The 23333-nt window shown below is 35.6% G+C and overlaps 1 protein-coding gene across 3 annotated transcripts in view; it reads left to right on the forward strand.

Annotated features, from left to right (window-relative positions):
* The first annotated feature begins 3875 nt into the window (after positions 1–3875).
* Positions 3876–23333, forward strand: part of pak1 (p21 protein (Cdc42/Rac)-activated kinase 1) — a 59233-nt gene continuing 39775 nt past the window's right edge. For 2 of the 3 annotated variants that reach the window (XM_016284385.1, XM_016284388.1), the window contains exon 1: positions 3877–4368. The gene's annotated coding sequence lies outside the window, so the exon portion shown is untranslated. Of the gene's footprint in view, positions 4369–23333 lie in introns of all 3 variants that reach the window. The other variant, XM_016284386.1, reaches the window with a different exon arrangement.

Raw genomic sequence — 23333 nt, forward strand, 5'->3', positions numbered from 1 at the left:
TCTGTCTATCTATCTATCTATCTATCTATCTATCTATCTATCTATCTATCTATCTATCTATCTATCTATCTATCTATCTGTCTGTCTGTCTCTCTATCTGTCTGTCTGTCTGTCTCTCTATCTTTCTATCTTTCTATCTGTCTCTATCTCTCTATCTGTCTTTCTGTCTGTCTTTCTGTCTGTCTGTCTATCTATCTATCTATCTATCTATCTATCTATCTATCTATCTATCTATGTATCTGTCTGTCTGTCTCTCTATCTGTCTTTCTGTCTGTCTCTCTATCTGTCTGTCTGTGTCTAGGCCGCATCCCTGTTATTTCTAAGGCAGATATGTAGGGTTGTATGATGAGATATCAGGCATGTGGTCATGTGGTGTTCGCATGTTCCTCCTCCACTGGCGCAGGTGACGCGTCTCGTGAGCGCAGCGCTGCGTGGGGAGTTGTGTCGTTGTGTCCCGCGCGTGGGCGGCGCTTCACGCAGCAGGTTTGTGTGCGTCTCTACAGCAGCAGCGGCGACACAGACTGACGGAGCGGAGAACACTGGAGCTAATGAGCGCGGAGAGCCGCTGAATGAGTGACAGAGAGAGGGAGAGTCTGCCCGGGGAAATCACATTCGCGTCTCTGGACAGAGGTGAGTGCGTGCCGCCTGCTCTTTACCGCCGCGTTCAGCGGGATCTTGCGTGACGCGGAGACGCACTGGCCGGCGTGGGGCGCGTGTCTGTGGAGCGCAGACAGAGGAAGAGCTGCTTATTCATCAAAGACAGCACTCGGATGTGGATGTGGCTTTATCAGCAGGAATCGCTCTGATTATAGAGATTCTTCTCCGCGTTTATGTGGTTTGAGATCAAATAACAGCGTCTGAGTTACATGTGCCTCCAACACAAGGTATGCTCGCTTTCTATTCGATCTAACAACATCCAAATCATAATAATGACATCGATCTTTGTGTAATATTTCTGATATTCACCATGTGTAATGTTAAATTAAAACCATCACAATAATGTAAATGTTTAATAAAACAATATTAGTAGTACATTACTATTTTTTCAATAATAACGTTAATAATGTCTGTGTAATACTTGTATTTGAATATGAATTTAGTTTTATTTGACAAATAATAAAATCTGTCATATTAATGCCATATTATTATTGTTTTTATTATTATTTACTTTTGTTATTAGTTAAATATTAATGGTAATACTGGTTGTAATATTTATTCTTTAATATATAATTTTATATATGTAAAATATATAATATATTTTAATATGAATTTAAAATGTTTTATTTGACAAATATATGTAATTAGAGTACTATTTCATTTAGCTTTTTCATTTAATTAAATATAAAATATATTCGATATGTGTTAATAATGAATATTAAATATAAACATTGCACAATTTATTATTTTGATTAATAGTTTTCATTATTATTATTATTATTATTATCATCATCATAAGGCATGCATCTATTATTGTGTGTTTCCATTTTTGGAGTGGTTTACAAATGTATGAATATTGAATATGAATATTGTTGGCTCTTTGATGAATTTCTTATGTTTTTTTGGATAACAGCACCTGCAAAATACATACATTTAAATGTTAAAATATTACTTAACAGTTACCCAACAGTCTGAAAATGCTCATTCAGTGTTTACACTGCTGGGTGTGTAAAGCAGCTCTTGACTGTCACTGTGATCAGTGAGAAATCCATAATCAAAAAATAATACAGCATTGCTTATTGCTAATGGATATTGTATTATATTTTGGAAAAGATCAGCCAAGAATCTAAAAATATTCAGTTCTACTGGATGAACTGACATTGGCAAATTCAGGTTTTCCAGGGTGTTTGGTTCTTATTGGATCCTTTGGATTGTGTCCAAATTATGGTCTAAATACCATTAGCATTCCTTCAGGATTTTCAAACCTTTTCAGTGGTTGAACTAAATTGGGCTAGAGTGCGTTTGGCTTCTTTTGCATGGAATATAATGAAAATAAAACATGTGGGCTCTTAATATTCTGAAGCTTTTACAAGTGTGTTTATTAAGAAGCATAAATTCAGAATGAAGTCTTTAGGGTTATTCGTGTGGTTTTATTGCAGTGCTGTTGTTAATGTGTTTTCATTACAGATGGTGGATCTGTGTGACATGCTGTAGATGATAGTGTAAGTGTAAGATAAGAGCAGCGGGCAGTGGTTCAGTTCGCTTTGGACTGATTTGGGTCACATGTATCAGCAAAATCCTTAAACCAGTTAAGTCAAGCGCGTGTTTCTTCCGGGATATTGCACCAGGCTCTGATATCTGTAAATGGCCTGCAGAACATACCTCACACATGCGCTTAAAAGGTAACGAGGAAACGACAGACGGCTCTAATGCATCACTTCTGCAATCTTTCACTTCTGTACCAACCAAGTGGCTTTCAATCAGTCTCCGATCTTGGTTGTGGAGGGTTTTCATTCTCACAACATTGTCATCATCGTTCAAGGGTATTTTTAGCAGTGAGATTGCATCATTGTGTTGCATGTTTTATTTTTAAACGCTTATCAGTCTAATTTGTTCTAGGTGTGATGTAAGCATTTTTGCATGGGTCTCTAATTCCTTGAAGGTGCATGCAGGTTTGTGGATCTGTAGATGGCTGTCAGATTCATTTATTGGGGGTTTGTGCTGTCAGAGTGAAGTGGGGGTCGGTGATTGTGAAGTAAGCACACCCTTGGGCCACACATCACCATATGGTTTCATTAACACCCTGTTTATCATCCCAAAACACGGGACAAAAAGCCAACCACCCCCTCACACACCCTCCAGATGTGTGTTTGGCCCAGAGACGCTGCTGTGACTTCATGCTCATTGTTATGTGAGTGTGTCAGACTCTACTTTATGATCGTTCCAGATTTGGCATTTTACAGTCACAAATGATAAGCGGTATATGTGCCTTATCTGTCTCTGGTTTTTAGGGCACATAATGCACCTCTCAGGGAATCTTGCATTTTATGGTGGAAGGATGATGTGGAAATGTTTCATTTAAAGGTCAAATTACACACCTGGGGATAAAACTGGGATGTTTCTATTGCACATTTTTAAGACTTGCACACATGTCAGAAATTTGTGCATTTGTTTTTTGCAGTACTACTGTATAACAACAACAGACTAGTCTGTCTGTCTGTCTGTCTGTCTCTCTATCTTTCTATCTGTCTGTCTGTCTGTCTATCTATCTGTCTGTCTATCTGTCTGTCTCTATCTATCTATCTATCTGTCTGTCTATCTATATGTCTGTCTGTCTGTCTGTCTATCTGTCTCTCTATCTGTCTGTCTCTCTATCGTTCTATCTGTCTGTCTGTCTATCTTTCTGTCTATCTATCTATCTATCTATCTATCTATCTATCTATCTATCTGTCTGTCTGTCTCTCTATCTGTCTGTCTGTCTCTCTATCTTTCTATTTGTCTGTCTTGTCTTTCTGTCTCTCTATCTTTCTATCTGTCTTTCTGTCTATCTATCTATCTATCTATCTATCTATCTATCTATCTATCTATCTATCTATCTATCTATCTATCTATCTATCTGTCTGTCTGTCTGTCTGTCTCTCTATCTGTCTGTCTGTCTGTCTCTCTATCTTTCTATCTGTCTTTCTGTCTCTATCTCTCTATCTGTCTTTCTGTCTGTCTTTCTGTCTGTCTGTCTATCTATCTATCTATCTATCTATCTATCTATCTATCTATCTATCTATGTATCTGTCTGTCTGTCTCTCTATCTGTCTTTCTGTCTGTCTCTCTATCTGTCTGTCTGTGTCTAGGCCGCATCCCTGTTATTTCTAAGGCAGATATGTAGGGTTGTATGATGAGATATCAGGCATGTGGTGTCTTTAATATCGCATGTTCCTCCTCCACTGGCGCAGGTGACGCGTCTCGTGAGCGCAGCGCTGCGTGGGGAGTTGTGTCCAGTGGGATCGCGCGTGGGCGGCGCTTCACGCAGCAGGTTTGTGTGCGTCTCTACAGCAGCAGCGGCGACACAGACTGACGGAGCGGAGAACACTGGAGCTAATGAGCGCGGAGAGCCGCTGAATGCGTGACAGAGAGAGGGAGAGTCTGCCCGGGGAAATCACATTCGCGTCTCTGGACAGAGGTGAGTGCGTGCCGCCTGCTCTTTACCGCCGCGTTCAGCGGGATCTTGCGTGACGCGGAGACGCACTGGCCGGCGTGGGGCGCGTGTCTGTGGAGCGCAGACAGAGGAAGAGCTGCTTATTCATCAAAGACAGCACTCGGATGTGGATGTGGCTTTATCAGCAGGAATCGCTCTGATTATAGAGATTCTTCTCCGCGTTTATGTGGTTTGAGATCAAATAACAGCGTCTGAGTTACATGTGCCTCCAACACAAGGTATGCTCGCTTTCTATTCGATCTAACAACATCCAAATCATAATAATGACATCGATCTTTGTGTAATATTTCTGATATTCACCATGTGTAATGTTAAATTAAAACCATCACAATAATGTAAATGTTTAATAAAACAATATTAGTAGTACATTACTATTTTTTCAATAATAACGTTAATAATGTCTGTGTAATACTTGTATTTGAATATGAATTTAGTTTTATTTGACAAATAATAAAATCTGTCATATTAATGCCATATTATTATTGTTTTTATTATTATTTACTTTTGTTATTAGTTAAATATTAATGGTAATACTGGTTGTAATATTTATTCTTTAATATATAATTTTATATATGTAAAATATATAATATATTTTAATATGAATTTAAAATGTTTTATTTGACAAATATATGTAATTAGAGTACTATTTCATTTAGCTTTTTCATTTAATTAAATATAAAATATATTCGATATGTGTTAATAATGAATATTAAATATAAAAATTGCACAATTTATTATTTTGATTAATAGTTTTCATTATTATTATTATTATTATTATCATCATCATAAGGCATGCATCTATTATTGTGTGTTTCCATTTTTGGAGTGGTTTACAAATGTATGAATATTGAATATGAATATTGTTGGCTCTTTGATGAATTTCTTATGTTTTTTTGGATAACAGCACCTGCAAAATACATACATTTAAATGTTAAAATATTACTTAACAGTTACCCAACAGTCTGAAAATGCTCATTCAGTGTTTACACTGCTGGGTGTGTAAAGCAGCTCTTGACTGTCACTGTGATCAGTGAGAAATCCATAATCAAAAAATAATACAGCATTGCTTATTGCTAATGGATATTGTATTATATTTTGGAAAAGATCAGCCAAGAATCTAAAAATATTCAGTTCTACTGGATGAACTGACATTGGCAAATTCAGGTTTTCCAGGGTGTTTGGTTCTTATTGGATCCTTTGGATTGTGTCCAAATTATGGTCTAAATACCATTAGCATTCCTTCAGGATTTTCAAACCTTTTCAGTGGTTGAACTAAATTGGGCTAGAGTGCGTTTGGCTTCTTTTGCATGGAATATAATGAAAATAAAACATGTGGGCTCTTAATATTCTGAAGCTTTTACAAGTGTGTTTATTAAGAAGCATAAATTCAGAATGAAGTCTTTAGGGTTATTCGTGTGGTTTTATTGCAGTGCTGTTGTTAATGTGTTTTCATTACAGATGGTGGATCTGTGTGACATGCTGTAGATGATAGTGTAAGTGTAAGATAAGAGCAGCGGGCAGTGGTTCAGTTCGCTTTGGACTGATTTGGGTCACATGAATAAATGTCTTTACTGCCACCTTTGTTTATTTTAATGCATATTTGCTGAAGAAAAATATTAATTTATAAAAAAAAAAAACCTTTGAACAGTAGTGTACAATACATGTGATGGCCTTTTCATAATCTGTTTATAGAAATAATGGAAGAACCATGGCAGAGTAGAAAAGGAGGTTACTGATGCGAGTAGAAGCATTTGGGAATATTCTTTTTCCTGGTCTCTCTGCGAGTGTTGCTAACAGAAGCAAGAATGCGGAGCATGTTAGCGGCGGACAATGCAGCTACTCTGTACCGTTGCAGAGATGGGAATAAAAAGGGTTTAATCTTAAGGTCACGTCCTTAAAGAAAAAGCATCAGCACACAGGAAGAGTGGGAGGCAGTGGAGCGTCTGATCTTGCTCCTTTGGTGTCGCTGGTCAGATGCCGATTTTCATGTGACTGCTTAAAGGTGTCATATAATAAGTAGACAAATTTCCCTTGATCTTTTAAAATGGTTCATTGTTCTATGATTATGAAACTTAAGCTGAAATAATGACGTCTTGCTCCACCCACATTTAAAGATAAACAATGCCTAATTGGTGCTCAAAAACAAAGTCTTAAGCATCTCATAATTGCATTGAAATTGTTGCTCTTATGTATGTTCATAGTAAACTTTTTGTGCATTTTCAGAATTGTCTTTGCTAAGGATGTGTATAATAAGAACTGGATGTAATGTTCAGAAACAGGATTGTATAACCTAATTTGCTTCTGCAAATCCAGTTTGTGTATCTTCTGAAGGTTCAGTGGGTTTGCAGCATGCGTGCGGGTTTTGATTTTGCGTTCCTGTGGCCCAGTTTTCCCTGGGTTTTTTATCGTTATGCAATACCTGTCATTGTACGTTATCGTCTCAGCGCGAGGCCCCGAATGAGATCAGAAGAAATGGGCAGCAGTGTTTCTGTCCGCTTTTCCTGTTCCAATCCCCGTCATTTAGCCCAACTCCTCCTCTTCCTCGCCCTTCCTCCCTTTGCAGGGGCAAAGATTGCTTACATTTTCTTCAAAAAACGCAAAAATCCTGTTTGAGAATGTCTGTGTGTGTGTGTATGTAACATTGCTTGAGTTGTACCTTGTTAAAGATGTTGCATATGTTTTCCACTTTCATCCTCTCTTATAACTGTATTAGTTAATGCACTTCATGTTGCTTTAAAGGGATAGTTCACCTAAAAATGAACATTTGCTGTTAATTTACTCACCCTCATGCCATCCAAAGATGTAGGAGACTTTTTTTCTTCAGTAGAAGTAAAGAAGATTTTTAGCTGAAAGCGTGGTCCTTGCGATTCATAAAATGTAAGTCAGCAGCTGCCTGTTTTTGAGAGTCAAAAAAAGCATATGAATACAAAACTAATACCTGTGGTTCCTAACGATATAGGCCTATTGAGGTCTTATGAAGTGAAACGATCGGTCTGTGCAAGAAACTGAACATTATTTACACCATTACCTGTAATCCAGAGTCTTAGGCAAAGGGGAAATCTGATAATTTTTCTTGAACTGGTTCTTTCGTACAGTTCGTTTCAATGAACTGGTTCAATTCACTAGTTTGTTTACATAACCACGCAATGATGTAACATAGACACAATTATATTATTATTGCACCCAGAAATTATGTGAAACGTGAATGTTTTTTATGTCTAAAACATATAAAGTGAATAAACTAGTGCTCATCAGTTCACCTTTTCACATAAACCATGAGAAACCATAAAAACATTCATTTCACCCCTTCATTCAAGTGTTCAGTTAACAAATGCTCATAGGGTCGAGTTGAACTGTTTTCTCAGTTCAGTGACTGTTGGAGGAACTGGAGCACTGAATCAGTTCATTCATCATAGGATCAGATACGCCAGTATATTGACTCATTTCGAGTCGGAGTGACTGTCACACATCTGAAAGTGAGTTTTGATTGAGTAACTTGTAGATCTGTGCTGCTTGAGCCACAAACTGTTTCAGATGATTCAGTCCGATTTGGTGAACTGATTCATCTAGATCACTAAAAAGAACCGGTTCAAACGAATGATTCGTTTGTGAACCAGACATCACTCCGGACCGTTTGCCTGAGGCTATGTTTTCCACTTTCATCCTCTCTTATAACTGTATTAGTTAATGCACTTCATGTTGCTTTAAAGGGATAGTTCACCTAAAAATGAACATTTGCTGTTAATTTACTCACCCTCATGCCATCCAAAGATGTAGGAGACTTTTTTTCTTCAGTAGAAGTAAAGAAGATTTTTAGCTGAAAGCGTGGTCCTTGCGATTCATAAAATGTAAGTCAGCAGCTGCCTGTTTTTGAGAGTCAAAAAAAGCATATGAATACAAAACTAATACCTGTGGTTCCTAACGATATAGGCCTATTGAGGTCTTATGAAGTGAAACGATCGGTCTGTGCAAGAAACTGAACATTATTTACACCATTACCTGTAATCCAGAGTCTTAGGCAAAGGGGAAATCTGATAATTTTTCTTGAACTGGTTCTTTCGTACAGTTCGTTTCAATGAACTGGTTCAATTCACTAGTTTGTTTACATAACCACGCAATGATGTAACATAGACACAATTATATTATTATTGCACCCAGAAATTATGTGAAACGTGAATGTTTTTTATGTCTAAAACATATAAAGTGAATAAACTAGTGCTCATCAGTTCACCTTTTCACATAAACCATGAGAAACCATAAAAACATTCATTTCACCCCTTCATTCAAGTGTTCAGTTAACAAATGCTCATAGGGTCGAGTTGAACTGTTTTCTCAGTTCAGTGACTGTTGGAGGAACTGGAGCACTGAATCAGTTCATTCATCATAGGATCAGATACGCCAGTATATTGACTCATTTCGAGTCGGAGTGACTGTCACACATCTGAAAGTGAGTTTTGATTGAGTAACTTGTAGATCTGTGCTGCTTGAGCCACAAACTGTTTCAGATGATTCAGTCCGATTTGGTGAACTGATTCATCTAGATCACTAAAAAGAACCGGTTCAAACGAATGATTCGTTTGTGAACCAGACATCACTCCGGACCGTTTGCCTGAGGCTCTGGATTACAGGTAATAATAGGGCTGCACGATTAATCGAATGTGATTGTCATGCACATTTTGTTAGTAATGCCGGTTCTGTAATCAGCATAATAGTAAATCATCATCACGTGCTTTCAAATGGAGCAGCATTTACTACACATAGCCGTAGTTCACTGACAAGTTTCGCAAAAAATTTATGATTTTATTGCGCGATCATGAAATCGAAGAAACCATTCGCGATAATGACAGCTGTTTGCATAGCTTCTCAATGAACTACGGCTCTGTGTAGTAAATGCTGCTCCATCTGAAAGCATGTGAAAATACCACATTTAATAACATGTTTTTACTCCAAACTCACTTCATAACGTCAGTCGAGTGTTTGAAATAAATCCTTCTGTGAGATGATGTGGCTTCGCAACATATTTCATAGTATTTAAGCAGTGATAAAGGCATTGCATTATAAATATACATTATTTTAATGAAAATTATAATAATAAGAACTCAGATAAACCATATATTGTCATAATCGTGTGTTTATTAGTCACGTTGAATCAGTGAAAGCAGTTGAATCTTCTGTTTATTCAGCTGCAGCGATAGGCATTTTCTGGGTTTCTTCTGCGAGGTGTATTTGGAGTTTCAGCGCGAGAGCGCCCTCTGGCCTTTGGATGGAGATTTACTGCTGATCACAGAACCGTGCTTCACTGAAAGATACGCATGACAATCACAGCTTCTGTCGAATCGCAATCTCGATTCCATTTCTATTTATCGTGCAGCCCTAGGTAATAATGCTGTAAATAACGTTCAGTTTCTTGCACAGACCGATCGTTTCGCTTCATAAGACCTTAATGTGTCATCAGGAGCCACGTGTTCCTTGACTTGCTTTTTTGACTCGCAAAGTGATGGTAGCCATTGACTTGCATTATATGAATCACCAAGGACCACGGTTTCAGCTAAAAATCTTCTTTACTGTTCTACTGATGAAAAAAGTCACCTACAACTAGATGGCCTGAGGTTGAGTAAATGAACAGCATATGTTCATTTTTGCATGAACTTTTCCTTTAAGAAGGAAAACCTAGTGATCTGCCAAATTGGATGGTATTTTAAGGCATCATAGTCATAGGTGACATTCATTGTTTGGAATGGAAAATACCTGGATGGGTCTCATGAGTCTGATTCATTCTTGACCTCTCAAGCAGCGCATGGCAGAGACGGGAAGTTCATCAACATCTTGAGTTCCTCTAAGCTCTGTCTCTATGTTAATGACTAATTTAATAAGCTTCCTTTTTCTTATTTTAGAGATGACTGTATTCAGTCATCACTCATATTCCAGCTGAATCCTTTATGAACTTCATTTTTACTCCCCCACAGCATGAACCATAAAACATCCACCACCCACTCTGATATGACTAAGAACTATAAAAGAGTCCACATGCAAAATTCATCCAATAGCATGCAACGTTCAGAAAGGGCCCACGGTTCTCAAAGTTCAGTTGTTGATTTTCACAAGTTAACTTCCTGTTAAGATTAAATGTATGTTTTTAGTTTTATTCCTACATACACATGCAAACATTACTCATAATGTTTATTAGTGAACATTTAAGCTTGTAAAATATCAGGTGGTTGATTAAGTGACGACAAAAAGCAAAGATATTACTGGATTGTGAGGATCAAAAATGTTTTAAAGATCCCATTAAATGGTTTAGCATATTAAAACAGGAAACTAGGACATGATTACACTATTACTTTACAAAAAATACATAAACAAATATTTACTATTTATTATATTTATTAAATATTTAGCCTATATTGTATCATTCAATTGTTTTGGCTAGTAAGATTTTTTGGAAAGGAGTCTCTTCTGCTCACCAAGGCTGCATTTATTTGATCAAGAATACAGTAAAATCAGTAATGTGAAAATGATTACAGTTTAAATTAAAATAACTGTTTTCTTTGTTTAATACATTTTAAAATGTAATTTATTTCTGTGATCAAAGCTGAATCTTCAGCGTTATTACTCCAGTCTTCAGTGTCACATGATCTCAGAAATCATTCTAATATGCTGATTTGCTGCTCAAGAAGCATTTCTGATTATTATCAATGTTGAAAACAGTTGTGCTGCCCAATATTATAGTGGAAACTGTGATACATTTTTAATAGCCAAATTAATAGCCTTTAATTAACATCACAGCTCAGCAAAGAAAGGAAGGAAGGAAGGGGTGAAAAAAAGCTGACAACTTGTGGCGTAAATGAATGCAATGTGGATGCTTTCCAAAATAAATTCAAGCCTTTTATTTTATTTTATTTTATATTTTGTGTGTGTTTTAAATTTGTATTATTTTATTATTGATTATTTTGCATATCTACAAAAAAAACATAATTTTGTCTGGAGCATACAGGAACACCTCAAAGATATGAAACATGGGCTAAAGTTTCCAAAATGTTTGATTGGAGGGCTATTTAAGGATAAAGACGTCTCGGAGCCTTTTTAAGACTGTAGCGTTTAGGATGGTCTGCGTGAGCTGAATGACAGACATCAGTTTGAGGAAGCTGTGTTGCATGTAAACAGAACAGGGATTTGTCCGATCTCATGATTAGACTCAAGATGCTGCTTAATGCTGTAATTATAAAGGAAGGTGAAGGAATAGCAAGAATTTATTATCAGGAAGGAACCCGTTCACCTCAACTGACTTGCAAAACAAAGACTGGAACAGATCAGATGATGGAGCAGGAAACAAGAGCCTCTTACTGTAATGCCTGCGCATCTTTGATGTCTGATGTACTTGCGGTATGTGCAGATCAGCCAATCACAGCACAGCACATTTGCATATTGATGTTTACGTGAAAGACCAACACTTTTGGTCTTTTTTCGAATAAAAAGACAATTCCTGAGATGCAAATCTGGGATTGTGTCTTAAATGCAATTGTGTTTTGCTTTATTGCATTGACAGATATTCAAGATGAATGTCTTTTAAGGATGTTCAGGTATTTTTCCCCTGGAAAACATGACAAATATAGCCGTGGATTGGAGAAAGTGTGGTAATGATAATTTTTTTGGTGAAAGAAACTTGAACATAACTGGACTTCAGGGAGAGAATAAAGTGCTGCGAATGTGTAAAATAGAGGCTCTTTGAAGAGTGAAGACAGAGCAGTATGTGTGTGCTCCGCTGGAGCGCTTCACTCCCAGCATGCCGTGCAGGCGTGCATTATTCAGCAGGTTGTCATGGCGATGGGCACCTCTGAGTATTGGGCTTTTCACCTCAACTCTTTGTTTGGGCTTCCGAAAGCGGATGATGTCAGGAAACGGTGGTTGCAATTTATTTTTTTAACTCTGTTCCTGAGCATTATAACCCCAATTTGCTATTGTGTGCTGCGCATTTTACTGAGGACAGCTTCCACAACATGAGGGAGTACAGTGCCGGATTCGCCAAAAAGCTTTTGTTGAAAGACGGAGCAAGGGGCGTGGCAGTACTGAAACACCGTCTAAGCTGTTCGCCAATCACAACGCACTGGGACAGCTAACCAATCACAACTCATTTTGTTTTTCGGAAGGCGGACCTTCATCAAAGCCGGAACTAATCGAGCCGTTTGTGCCAGGATGGGAGAAAGGTATTTTAACAATGTAAATTATGTGAAAAAATTTTTTTTTTCGAACCACCAAGCATGAGAGCATGTTCTAGTACACCCACAAAACAAAATCAAGACTTTGTAAAAGAGCATAATAGGACCCCTTTAAGCACTTTCCGATTTATTGCACAATTCATCAGTGCACATTCATCTTTGAAAATGCTCTTCTTCTGAAAGAACTTTGCTTCACTAAGGCTTCACATTTTTCATTCCCTCCCTCCTTTTCTATCTGACTCTATTATAATTCCCAATTTTCATAATCCAGTCAATTCTCAATATATGAGATTGAGTCCCACTCTAAAGTTCTTCTAGTTGAATATCCCGTTTCATGCTGACATGTTTAAAATAGTGCAAAAATAGATTGCAGCTGGCTTTTCACGTTGACTAAATTTCAAAACACTACACAAGAATGGATATACACTACAGTTTAAAAGATTTTCTTAAAAGAAATGATGATAGAGTTATTAAGCAAGGATGCATTAAATTAATCAAAAGTGACAGTAAAGATATTTATAATGTTACAAAAGATTTATATTTCAAATAAAGGCTGTTTTTGACATTTCTATTCATAAGACAAAACAAAATCAAGACTTTGTAAAAGAGCATAATAGGACCCCTTTAAGCACTTTTCTAGTATCTTTTCATTTGTTCTGCGTCTCACAAATGTTCTTCTGTTTGATCCGAACCGAAGACCTCAAACTTGGACTCATCTGTCCACAACACCTTCTTCCAGTCCTCCAGTGTCCAATGTCTGTGCTCTTTTGCCCATTTCAGTCTTGACCTGTGTCTTAAACTACACACTCTCACATATTTGTCTTCTTGCACAGTTGTGCATCAGGGCCTCCCACTCCTTTTTCTGTCCTTGTTAGAGCCAGTTTGTGCTGCTCTCTGAAGGGAGTAGTTAACAGTAGTGATGTTACGTTCAACACCGAAGCTTCGAAGCTTGTATCAAAAAAACAACACATTTCACATTAAAGCACTGTATCGGAGCTTGATTCATTTTGAGAAAAGCACGTGATCTATGACGGTCGAAGCTTCATTCGTCTGAAAACCACGTGACTGCTTCAGTATCTGGTTCAAATGAAGGAGAACCTCAGCGCTGTTTCATTTACATTATATTACATTATAATGTGTTAGCATTGTTTTTTTTGTTTTTTTTAAGTCTAATTTATATATTGAGCTCAAAAATGAACTTTGGCCTTAAAATATCAGTCTAAGGGCTGAGACAGAGTTAAGATAAACCGATCTTAGATTTAATTTATGAATTTATGTTTTATTTATTTTACTTATTTTAGTGCTAGTACACCGACACAAATTAATGACTTTGACAATAAACATTATTTATATAAAATATATAATACAACAAAAAAATCAGTTGTAGAACCAGATATGTTTGCTCCATTAGTACAACGCTTCTCAGCTGTGCAACACAATTGCAAAAGGGTTTTCTCATAATCAATTAGCCTTATAAAATGATTAACTTGAATTAGCAGCCATACCAGGAGATTGATGCAGAGGACTGACAATTGCTAATAATAGGCCTCTATGCAAAAATTTTGATTATTCTTTAAAAATCATCAAATTAATTTCAGTCTAAGGGCTGAGACAGAGTTAAGATAAACCGATCTTAGATTTAATTTATGAATTTATGTTTTATTTATTTTACTTATTTTAGTGCCAGTACACCGACACAAATGAATGACTTTGACAATAAACATTATTTATATAAAATATATAATACAACAAAAAAATCAGTTGTAGAAACAGATATGTTTGCTCCATTAGTACAACGCTTCTCAGCTGTGCAACACAATTGCAAAAGGGTTTTCTCATAATCAATTAGCCTTATAAAATGATTAACTTGAATTAGCAGCCATACCAGGAGATTGATGCAGAGGACTGACAATTGCTAATAATAGGCCTCTATGCAAAAATTTAGATTATTCTTTAAAAATCATCAAATTAATTTTAATTGTTTGTGAAATGGATCAAATTTAATTGTGAATTGCATGAAAATTTGTGAAGAAATTTGCAAGTGATCCCAAACTTTTGAGCGGTAGTGTGTGTGTGTATATATATATATATATGTATGTATGTATGTATGTATGTATGTATGTATGTATGTATGTATGTATGAATGTATGAATGTATGAATGTATGAATGTATGAATGTATGAATGTATGAATGTATGAATTATATATATATATATATATACACATACACACTATATATATATGTATGAATGTATGTATGAATGTATGAATGTATGTATGAATGTATGAATGTATGAATGTATGAATGAATGAATGAATGAATGAATGTATGAATGAATGAAGAGTTTGGTTCCAAAACGCTATAAATCCATTTTGATTAATTTGAGTAAAAATGTGTTTTCTTTACCAAGAAAGTGGCAAGATGAAAACCACTATTTTCTGTTTCAAACTTTCACATAGCATCTTTAGGTTATAATAACATAAAAAAATTCAAATCCAGATTTTGTTTTTCAAAGATTTATTATAACATTTTTATAATTTTTTCCCCAAAATGCAATAAATCCATTGAATCAATATCAAAGTTATTTTTGATATTGAAACTGTTGAAAATACACAACATAGTAAGTTGATCCGCACAGAGTAGCATTATAACAGAACTTTCAAACGTATCTACTATGATAAAACAACGCTGCTTTACCCCACATACACACGACCCCACACAACTAGAATGCCGAGTGTATTCAAAGCACCACCATTATGGTTTAGAGTGCATGGAATGGTGCGCTGTAATTGGTTGAGCGGATATATTGCATTCTGCAGAGAAGGGAGACTGGCGTTTGTCACGATTTGGAAAAAAAGGGAGAAAACATGACAGAATAACTCAGCGGATATCGCATTTTGCGTAAAATTACAAATGTACTTTTCAATACCGACCAGATACAATTCTGATTTTGGCAGAAACGCTAATATTTTTTTAAATGGCGTCTATCGCATTTTGGAACCAAACTCTTCATTCATATATATGTATACACACACACACACACAAGCAATATAATTCAATATAATTATGGTGGTATGTAGTGCATTATTTATAAGCGATGTAAGTTTAGAGTACATCAATTATTTTATTTTATTTATAAAAGCAAAAATAAGTATATGGGTATATCAGTTTTGGTTTATCTAAAAGTATTTTTATTTATATATAAAAGCATTATAAGTGTACAGTATATCAGTAGTGATTTTGTATATTTAATTATGAAAACAAAACAAGCATATGGTATATTAGTGTTTTTTTTGCCTAAATAGTATTTATTTATTTATTTGGTTGTTTGTTTATATATTTATTTTTAAAGCAAAATAAGTTCATAGTGCATCATTCATTCATTCATTTATTCACGTATCAGTATTTATTTATAAAAGCAATAGTATATAATCTGGTATCTCTTAATTTAGATGTCTGAAAGTGTGTCCTTATCCTTGTGGGGACATTTTTTGGTTCCCATGAGGTAACAAGCTTATAAATCATACAGAATGAAGTGTTTTAAAAATCTAAAAATGCAGAAAGTTTTCTGTAAGGAGTAGGTTTAGGTGTAGGGAGATAGAAAATACAGTTTGTACAGCAGAAAAACCATTATGCCTATGGAATGTCCCAATAAAACATGGAAACCCAACGTGTGTATGTGTGTGTGTGTGTGGACCTTCTGGACTTTCTCCAGTGAGCATCACAGCTCGGTCTGTCAGATTCACACCAGTAACTCAAAGGTGTCACACAGATCCGGCTCTTTCCATTGTCTCGTATTTCTCTCTCTCTTTCACAGTGTAAGATCACACCCGGGTTTCTCCCTCACCGTTCTGCTCTTAATGGTTATCATGTGATAGAAGGGGATTGTGTGCTGAAGTCATCGGCAGGCCTGCCATCTCTCCTCAGCTTTCATTGGCCGTGTGAGAGTTATATAATCCACACCTTGTTCACCTGCTAGTCTCAGCCATAAAAATCCTGCTGAAATCTTCCAGCCATCTGAAATCATAGTTTGGCTCGGAGGTTTATGCACATTGTTGATGGTCTGTAAGCAGGTAAATGCTGGAGTATTGTTCTGTAGAGCTGTTATAGAGCCAGTTCTCTCATCTCTGCCAGGTTGAATTGAGTGCATGTTTGGTTGAGCCGCCAAACAGGTGTGCATGTGCGCTTGGAGATGTTTTGGGGCTGACGTGCTGTTCTCCAACTATGATTGGTGGGAAATCTGTTAGTCCGTGCCAGATCATTCTTCAGTCAGATGCCCATCCATCACTCGCACACCCAGCATCCCCTGCAGTCCGCACCATACTCACACACTCATGCTTATCCTCTTAAAAGTGATGGAGCCTGCCCAGTGCATTGTGGGATAGCCGGTCTGGAGCACTTTATCTGCTTTCTCCATTGATCTCTGCTCAAGAGTGCTGTAAAATCCTGCATCTGCAGACCTCTGAAACCGTTTTTACATTCGATCGAACGCTCCGATTCCGAGTTCAAGCCGTACTTCTTCCCGTGAGGTTGCACTCGGCCCGTTCTAGGCTTGTTTTGTATTTTTTAGGGATGTGGTGTAGCTGCTTTAGATGTAAGATAACAGTATGATGTGAAATAACCAGTTTATCAGCAGTTGTCTTAAAATGTCTCGCCTCATCTCCACACCCTGAATATTTCACACCAATCCAGCGATCCGTCAAAAAACATCCTGCAGGGAATCTAATGGATATTCAAACTTGTATTCGGATATTTTTCCTGTATACACGCAGAACTGAGTGATATAGATTTATTTCTATTCTATATTTGATCTATATGTTAATATTATTTATATTTATAATAATAATGCTAATCATAATTCCACACACACATTTATAAATGACATTTTGAAAAAAAAATGTGAATGCTCTAATGTTAAACTGTTGCATTTTTGAAATCGACTATATTGATTAGTTTGAATTCAGTTTTTTTAATAGGGTGTTTATTTAATGATTTCAGTATTGTGTTATGTATTGTTTTCTTTTAATATTATTATTTAATTTATTTATTGTCTTGTATTTATATTTGTATTTCTTGTATTTTAGCACTTTGGGTTTGAGATCAAATGCATTAATATTATTGTTGTTATCAATACTAAAAAAACAAACAAACAAAAACATATTTTTATAATTACAGCACATTCTTTGTGAAACCATATTGCATTCTCAGGAATTGGTAACATTAATTAAAAATCTTAACGGCCAACTGGAGCGTTTCACACTCACCAATACTAATTTTACTTGATTAGCACTTGGCAAGTGTTCATTTTAGACCCTCTGTATATGATTTATTGTTACTATTACAGTTTTTAATGAATTAAAATACATTACAAAGATTAAGCATTGTGCATCTTCAAGCAACACATAGCAGTGGTGTTTCTTTCCTGAATGAATCAGTGTTTTTGAACGAATCGTTGAATGAATAAATCAATGACTCACTCATTAAGATGAAGTTAATTCCCGGCACCCACTGGTCGTGTGGATATAACCTGCAGAAAGAATCACTAAAATTTAATCAGTTTCATCTGTTATCATTTAGGCTGACAGGAAGAATGATATTTAATCATCTTCATGTATATGCGCAAGTATAACTGTGCATAGCAGCAATAAAAACCTATGAATATATGGAAACTTCAAAAATCATTGTGAATCGTTTGGTTCAAACCATTTCATACTAGGTTGCACAAAACGTTTTGTGTTTCTTTGTCTGTCTTTGGTCTGTTTCTCTGCTTTCAGCGTTATACCTGATACCTGTGTGTGCCTCTTGTAAAGCAGCAGAGGTGGAGTCGAGTCAGTGGGGGTTTGATGAATAATAGAAAGGCCTATTCTACCACAGGCTATGCATTGTTCTCATTTCACTCCTAAAATCTCTCTCAAGCTCCCAAAACACACCTGAAAGTTCATAGACAGCTTGCATATTTTTTATATATTTTTTTACATATTTAAACATTTTATTAATTAATTAATTTGTATTATATATATATATATATGTATATGTGTGTGTGTGTGTATTTTTATTTATTTTATTTTTTAAATGTTAATTAATTTATTTTAAATATTTTATTTAATCTATAATATTTATACATTTACGCAATACATATACACAATATTTATACATATATACATATTATTTTATATTTATACATTTATTTGAGTAAAAATTAAATTAACCGTGTTTGCAAAGGCAATTATTACTATTAAGTATGAGGAGAGGTGTGCATTATATTTATGAAGTAATCAGATGTTCAGATTTTCAGCTGGTGGATGATTAAAACAGGTCACACAAATAATTTGGCATCATACGGTGATGTTTCTGTGTGCATTCGCCACTTGATCTAGTTTTGGGAATCCAAAGGAATCCAAGGGTGGGACAGGGAATGTTTTGCACATGATGTCATGAGATTACAGCTCTTTGACGGGCCCTTCGAGAGAAAACAGAGACTTTTAGTTGGCTTTGAGCGGAAAGTTGAGCGCAAGGCAGTCTGGGATACATGCGGCATAACTACAGCGATGGGACTTACTTTTAGCTGACGTGTCTCCCATAAGGGCTCATAACATGATCATCATTTTGCTGTCTTTGGAATAAGCCCCGTTGTGTGTTTTTGTGCGTGTGCAGGAGCCGCTGTCGTTTTTGTGATCAGGTGTTGTCTACATTAAGAGGACTAAATTCTCCCACAAGAACAGTAAAACCTGTAATCACCTGCGTAGTAGTGAGCAGCTAATGCTTCCTTTGAGAAAAGCCTTAATAAATACATTTAATAATGTCTTACTGATCATTTAAAATGCAAAACGGTTTGTGCATGACTGATTTAGATTTAGGGTTAGGGGATGAAAAATATAATTTACTCAGTATAAAACGATAGAAGTCAGTGTTTATATATTTACGTATAAAAGCAAAACAAGTATATGGTAAATCGATAGTGATTATTTATTTATTTATGTATTTACACTGTTATTCAGTAGTGATTATTTGTTGTTGTTAAATTAATAAAAAATGCTACATCAGTATTTATTTATGAAAGCAAAATAATTACATGGTATATCAGCAGCTATTTTTATTTAATTATAAAAGCAAAATAAGTATATGGTATATCAGTAGTGATTATTTGTTTTATCAGTGATTACTTATTTATTTACGCAATATGGTACATTGGTATTTCTTTATAAAAGCAAAATAAATATATGGTTTGTCAGCACTGATTATTTATTTCATTAGTTTTTTTCCAGCTGTGATTGTTTATTTATTTACTTATTTACACAATATGGTATGTTAGTATTTATTTATTTATAAAGGCAAAATAAGTATGACATACCAGTACTGATTATTTATTTATTTATTTACTTTGAATATATTATTCAGCAGTGATTTTGTTATTTATTAATTTGATTTGTTTATTTATAAAAGCAATATGGCACATCAGTGTTTACTTAACAAAAAGTATATTAGTGATTATTTGTTATTTATTAGAGCAGTAGAAGTACAAGATATATCATTATTTATTTTATAAAATCTAAATAAGTATCTGATACATCAGTATTTATTTAATTATTCATTTAAGAGTATTATTATTATTTTTTTTAAATATCAGTGGAAAGTCTCCTTTTATGTGTGTGTATCTGTATTTTAGAGATTTCCTGACATCAGCACTGGCTGTGATTTATCTTACCGCTGCACTGCTCACTTTAGTTTATGTTGCGTATGAACATTAAGTGATATTACACTCGATCGGCTCCATCGGCTCTGGAGCCAAGAGTCCGGCTCTGCTGACATTACTGTCTGACAGACACAGAGAGAGATTTATTTAAGAGGAGGAGCGGCCTGTAGAGCACGTGACCGTGGCACAGTCATCTCTGTCTTTGTGTTTATTAACATGATTACTCATCGATATTATAAATAATACAAGACAGCGAGGTGAGAGAGATGAGAGAGTGTTGATATTAGATGCAAACATTTTGAAGCTTTGCACCTGTATGATAAAGTATAGGGTTGCTGGATATATACACTAAAAATGTACCATATTAATTTGACAGAATTTTCCGTATTTATTTATTTTTTTACAGGTGTTTTACCTGTATTTAGAATTTTACACATTGAGTTCATGAAAATATCCGTAAAATTAATGGATAATGTCCTGGTAATGAGCTGTCTGTACTTTTTCTGTTATTTTACAGATTTATTATACAGTGTAGATATACTGTATGTGTGCAATATGTTAGTGTGCAAAAGTGTGCAAAGGTGTTAAGGGGTGAAATAGAGATTTAAATTCAGGGGTTTATGTTGAGTTAGGGGATATTTTAGAGATTTATAGTAACATAGAGTGTATATGTAGAGATATATATGTTCAGATGTTTGGGGTTTGAAAGAAACCCTCCTTCTGCTCACCAAGGCAGCATTTATTTGATCAAAAATACAGTAAAAATTTGAAATATTATTACAAATAATTTTTTTCTATGTGAAAAAAAAAATATATATATATATTCTTGTGATCAAATCTGAATTTTCAGCACCATTACTCCAGTCTTCAGTGTCACATGATCTTCAGAAATCATTCTAATATGCTGATTTGCTGCTCAAGAAACATTTCTGATTATTATCAATGTTGAAAACAGTTGGGCTGCCCAATATTTTTTCTGGAAACTGTGATACATTTTGTTTTTCAGGATTATTTGATGAATAGAAAGTTCAAAAGAACAGCATTTATTTGAAACAGAAATCTTTTTAACAGCTGAATAAAAGCATTCATTTCTTTAAAAAAAAAAAACTTTGGGGTTACTACAAATGCCCATAAGCTAATAATTGAGAGTTATTTTCCCAACTCTATACACCATTCGCATAGTGCATAGTTTACATTTAATGCCCTGAAACGTGAGAAGAAAGTCTGTTTGTCAGAGCTGAAGATTTTTTGGCAACTTGGAGATTTTGCTGATTCTCACATTCTTAAGCGTAACTTCCTAGCAAATCCGGCAAATGCTTTCTATAATGTTCCATCAGAGGCTTTCAGCTGCTCTTAAAGCAAATCTCAAATTTCTACTCTATGCATTTAAACACAACTAAATGGACTCAGTTTTGACTTGCTTTAGTCATAGAGCGAGATGGTATAGTTGAACACAGACACGTGCTGCGCTCGGATTCCTCTATCCTGAACATCGCAGTCCGACAGAGTCACGGTATCGATCTGAGATCCAGAGCCCATCTCACCGCACTCAGCAGCAGCGAGCTGAAGGAGAACCTGCAGCCAGAAGCAGATCAATGAAATCGACCATCCAGACACTGTCTTTAGAGTTTCTTACAGGCCGTCCTGTTAGTCAACTTCCAGAATGTGTGTCCTGTGAAGCGAACATCTATATCTGACCCTGGACACCAAACCAGTCTTAAGTCGCTGGGGTATATTTGTAGCAATAGCCAACAATACATTGTATGGGTCAAAATTATCGATTTTTCTTTTATACCAAAAAGCAATATGATATTAAGTAAAGATCATGTTCCATGAAGATATTTTGTAAATTTCCTACCGACAATATTTGTGAACCTGGACCTTAACCAATTTTTTTGAAACTGGGATTTCTACATCATCTGAAAGCTGAATAAATACGCGTTCCATTGATGTATGGTTTGTTAGGATAGGACTATATTTGGCCGAGATACAACTATTTGAAAATCTGGAATCTGAGGGTGCAAAATAAAACAAAATATTGAGGAAAATCGCCTTTAAAGTTGTCCAAATGAAGTGTTTAGCAACATATTACTAATCAAAAATGAAGTTTTGATATATTTACGGTAGGAAATTTACAAAATATCTTCATAGAACATGATCTTTATTTAATATCCTAATGATTTTTGACATAAAAGAAAATTTGATAATTTTGACCCATACAATGTATTTTTGGCTATTGCTACAAATATACCCCAGCGACTTAAGACTGGTTTTGTGCTCCAGGGTCACATATCAAAACTTAATTTTTGATTAGTAATATGCATTGCTAAGGACTTCATTTTGACAACTTTAAAGGTGGTTTTCTCAATATTTAGATTTTTTTGCACCCTCAGATTCCAGATTTTCAAATAGTTGTATCTCAGTTGTATTGTCCTATCCTAACAAACATACATCAATGGAAAGCTTATTCAACTTATTCAATCTAAATTTAAAAAAATGACCCATATGACTGGTTTTGTGGTCCAGGGTCACATATAATCCCCTCCCCCTCCACTTCAGGGTCCCATAGAGACCCTCCCATCCCCCAAAAAACTGATGCTATAGTCTGTCTTTCTCGTCTCCCAGAGGACTCTGCAAGCAAGACGTCCGTATGTTCCTTAAACTAACATTTCAGCGGGGGTCTTGTCAGTAATGCCTCTCAGAGCGAGCGACATGTCTCATAGATTATGCGGGTGTGTTTGAGTCCCGTCTGGATGCTGGAGGGATGATGGGATATAAATTGAAGTTTTATGGCTCCCCTGAAGTGTGTACTTCCTGTTTCCTGTGTCGTTTTTTTTTGTAATGGCGTGTTCGTTTGGTTAAAATGCATCCGCCTGCAGGGGAGTATATGCAAATGCAGTTTGGAGGTGTGTGGTTGTCAGTGGTGGATTGTGAGCCAAACATGTTTAGAAACCAAACCGATCAATTGAATTAAAACTGAAATCGTGATGTGGATTAGCGCGATTATCAAATCATGCATTTGGGAGTGCAACATGTGCCAACCATCTTGCCAAACTTGTAATGAGAAGCGCTTCTAAACTGGCTGTTTGACTGTCAACAAAAGAGAAGCTTTAAAGGGATAGTTCACCCAAAAATGAAAATTCTGTCATTAATTACTCGCCCTCATGTCGTTCCAAACCAGAAAGACCTTCGTTCATCTTCGGAAAGATGTTAAAAAATCTTAAAATAATTCAAACTTATTTATCAATACTACTACTACTACTACTACTACTA

The sequence above is a fragment of the Sinocyclocheilus grahami genome, unplaced genomic scaffold, assembly GCF_001515645.1.
Source record: "Sinocyclocheilus grahami isolate Dianchi unplaced genomic scaffold, SAMN03320097.WGS_v1.1 scaffold182.1, whole genome shotgun sequence".
Taxonomy (NCBI): domain Eukaryota; kingdom Metazoa; phylum Chordata; class Actinopteri; order Cypriniformes; family Cyprinidae; genus Sinocyclocheilus; species Sinocyclocheilus grahami.